We start from the raw sequence: 4,532 nt of genomic DNA, 5'->3' as shown, positions 1-4,532 counted from the left end.
ATGTCTTTGCTTTCTCATTTGTTGTAACTGTTGGCAGTGAAAGTACTTAAGACAAAAAAATCAAAGAATAGATATAAATATTGGAAGGAAATAACTTTAACATTTACATATGGTATTTTTATGTAGTTTGAATATCCAAAGAGTCTTACATACTATTTTATTTAGTAGCTAATCTTAGCAATATTTCTGTAGAGAAAGTATATTAAAAATATTCAATTGCCAGTTCACTCAAAGTAAGACCATCTATAATTCCCTGAGAAGAAATTCTCACTGGAAGGGATTCTAGGTGGTTGGTTGTGCAGCAGACTAGGAAAAAAAATGACTTAAGGTTGATACAGCAAGCTTGTCAGAACATTTACATGGGAAAATATAACTGTAGAAGAAGCAGTAATGGATGATTGGTTTCTTCATTCCCATTAAACACGTGTGGAACAATGAAAATTTGATTCAAACTGGACTTGTTGCTTTGAGAGAGTGAAAGTTTTCCTTAGGCTGAGGAGTTTATGGCCTGTAGATTAGATAATACAGGTCTCTGTCTGACAGGGTTAAAGAACAGATTCCAGGTGACTTACATAAAGTTTTAGCATCTTACCTGCAGTTCTGCTTGGTTCGTTTGGGAAGCACCAAATGAGAAAGAACCATCCCTGTACCTGGAAGAAACAAGTTATGATAAAACTTGGTATCCAGACCTTCTGTGCCATCTAGGGATTCTTGATGAGGAAAGTAAGTTCTACACCTGACACAAACAGGAGATTGAAGTCTGAGTTTTGTGTCTGCCTCTACAGTAGGTGGTAGAGGAAGTGGCGCTGTAGCTCAAGTGGTAGAGCGCCCGCCTTGAGCTGAAGAGCTGAGGGACAGCGCCCAAGCCCAGACTTCAAGGGCCATGACCGACAAAAAAATAAAATAAAATAAATACAGTAGGTGGTAGAGCAATTGTATGCAACCTCCCCTTGCCCTCTTTGTAATGAATTAAGATTTCTTAATTTAAACATTGGTTGTGGCTTTGCTTTTGTCAGGAAATGGTTCTGCACTGAAGGTCAATATGCCCTGCTCTATTCCTGATCATGTCACATTTCCTCCTGATTATGACTAAAATGCAGCTGAGTATGACAATATAGACTTGCAATTCCAGCACTCTAGTGGCTGAGGCAGATCAATCTTGAGTTCCAAGCCAGCTTGGGTATACATAGTGAGGCCTTATCTCACTAAGCAATTATTTTTGAGAATAATTCATTACTGTATTTGTATAGAGGGTTATTTAGAATATTTAAATCAGGATATTCCAAAATGTGGTGGTGATGCAGACCATTTTGAAATTCTAAGAAGCATTTAATAACTGTCAGTTACATAGTCTCAGACATGGAGCCTGAGATATTGAGTTAGTTTCACTTACCCAAATGATGAATAGGAAATGTAACAATGCACTATTTTTGCATAAATTATCTAGAATATTGTTCCTGATAATTAGGATTGATATATGAGACAAATAAATGATAAGTAAAAAATTAATTAGTGAGAAGCAAATCATTCATTAGTGTCTTGGGCTTTAAAATGTTAAGAAAATTGGATAATCAGAAATGTAATCCTTCCTTGTAGTGTAATTAAAATGTTACTCTCAGGAAACTGAGTCAAAAAGATCCTGTAAATCCAAGAGTTCAAGGTCAGCCTGAGTAACATAGTGAAATGTCCACATTTAAAAAAACAATGAAGTAGGTTACGGTCCTTTAGATGACTGTAAATTCTAGTAACTGTAATGGAACTTTTGTGTGTGTGTGTGTGTGTGTGTGTGTGTGTGTGTGTGTGTGTGTGGAACTCTTTTTTTAACAGAATGTAGTTTAGTTCAAAATGAGGGAACAAGTAGTCTCAGTAGAAAACTAAAATGGTATAGCTTAGGCTTGACTTTATTGTATGAGTCATTAAGCCTTCATATGCCTACCTTGGTTATTTCATATTAGAAAGATACCAGGTAACTAATGAATTATTTAATTCTATTAAGTAATTAAATACATAAAACTGGCTATGACACATAGACACACATATCTTTAATAAAATAAACTATCCTAACATTCCTTTGGGAAATGGGTAAATTTAAGTATGGTAATTATACCATTCATGTACTAATTAAAATTAAAATTTGATATGCTATGGTATAATACTGTTTTGATTTAATGCTATTAGAATAAAATATACACATGATCCGTGTTTTTGTCATTGAAATTTGATGAAATTCTATAAAAAAGCTATTTTCCATCAATAACAATCTTGTATTTCTAATTTACATAGGTGATATATGTTTAAGCAATCATGGAGTTCTGAGTTTAGGAAGCAGAAATATCCTCATTGCATTCTGTTAATGACCTGTCACATTTCACTTTGTAACAGAGATTTTTTTTTTTACTGTTCCCAAAAGATGCTTACAAACATGTTACTAAGTAAGAATGAGTTCAGCACTAAGGGTAAAATGTTGATATGACTCTCCCTTTTGTGTAAGAATAAACTATTGACTTAGAAGAGAGAACTGTAACTATTGATTTTTCTCCAAGGAGAAGTATTTAAGTTGATGTGGCTTGTTACATCTACAAATGCTTAAAAGTCTCAATTCCTCAATTTACAGCTTAAAAGGAAACACAGAAATCAACACTTAATAATAAGGACAACTTTTTATTATTATCATTAAGTTGCCTCTTTCTTCATGCTGGCCAGATTCCTCAATAGTATTAGTTTGGCTGAGTTGCTGATCCTGCTACTCTTTGCTGATCATTATTTTATTTTATTTGGTGCAACTCTATGACAGTTTTATTGCAGGCTGAAAGTAGAATTGATCCAAGCTCTAGTTTACTCAGACTATCTTTCCAAAGGATACAGATACGCCCCATTAATGAGAGCTTGGAAGAAAAATAAAATTAAACACAGTCTTAGTTGAATCCCCAAACTTCTTTTCTGTAGCAACTTTTGTCATGCAACAATTTAGTGTGGGGTGTCCACTGAAAAGAAAATTTATTTAGAATGGCATTTTTATTAAACATCTATTTCTGCAGTTTGCCCCAGAATTATTTAAAATTTACTCCTTACACTTTGAATTTTATTTTTTTAAATGAAAGCAGATGGTATAGCATACATTTTCTTGGTGTCCTTGCACCTGCAGGAGAAATTCTTAACTTCCTTGAAGCTGTCTACATTTATGGAAATGTTAATGATAATATGTCTACATAAATGCTTTTAACGTCTTCTTTGCTTCATTAATTTGATGTGCTGGGATTATAGATATGCACCATACCCTACTCTAGTAAAGACTTTAAGATTAGAGTTTATGTTTTTCTCTTTACTCCATTATGTTATATAAATAAAATGATACTGAAAATATTAGTGATTGATATAATGTAGTGATAATATTAGTGATTGAAGTTCCATGTGACAATTGAATTGCATAGACATTTATCTACCACTGTGCTACAATCTCTGGCAGATTTCTGTGTAGTTTGCTTGAGGAGCACATTTTCACATGCAGAAAAATTGAGTACTTAATAGTCAACTTTATAATGAAGGTGGCAATGGCATCACAGAGCAGGCCACAGAAATACGGAATCATTCAAGAGGAGACAGATGTTTAGAAATAGGGGTAATTAATTTGACAAGAAATGTATTTACTATCTTATTTATGTAACTGTACATCAGCTTGACAATATTTTTTTAAAAAAGAAAAAGAAATAGGGTTGAGGGAATAGGCTGAATGGACCCTAAAGCATGGAAAATCCCTAACAGATTCTCACAAGTTCATGGTACAGGTCTGGCAGGTCCAGTAACCTATACTCAAGTCCCAGCCCCTACTTGTAGGAATTGAGGCATGCTGAGGGTGATGTTGGTGGGGTTTCACTTCGAAGAGTTTTCAGAAATTTCCCATGATTCACCAAAATACCAAGACGGCGCCAGATAGACCCAGTATCCATGTTTCAATGTAATTTAGTTAAAGGGTGATCTAGAAGATGTGACCAATGATAGCCTGAGTAACTAGGATAATGAATGTTATTTGATGAAAATGGCGGTGGGCGGGGCGGTGGGAATATCACCATGCTACTGGAAGATGAACTTGGTCAATTTGGAAATCACTTACTGAGTATCTTAGGCCAGAAGTTCAAGTGTGACACAGAAACCATGGATGATGATATAAATAATGATTTTGCATTTAAAGACTTAACCTAAAGAACGAAGTCAGTGAATGAAGAAAGATATATAGAAATGTTTCATCTAGGAAAGATAAATACATGGGTAAAAGAGATATAGGAAAGGGGTTACTTACAAAGAAGGATTTTAGAAAAAGGTGGAGAAATTGGCACAGTTAGAAAAGATAAGAGAAAATGAATTTTAGAAGAAATGGATGACCTGTGAGGATTCTGAAGTAAACAAGGAGTCGGTAAATTCGATGCAAGTGCAATAATAACCCAAGTTACTCATAGGGTGGGCGGGATTGACTCTGCCTAACTCTGTTATTTAAAAAGCAAGTAAGGGTACAAGTTGTCCATGTCCATGTCCAT

This window comes from Dipodomys ordii, unplaced genomic scaffold (assembly GCF_000151885.1).
Source record: "Dipodomys ordii isolate 6190 unplaced genomic scaffold, Dord_2.0 Scaffold95, whole genome shotgun sequence".
Classification (NCBI taxonomy): Eukaryota; Metazoa; Chordata; class Mammalia; order Rodentia; family Heteromyidae; genus Dipodomys; species Dipodomys ordii.
Note: the sequence above shows the minus strand (reverse complement) of the source record.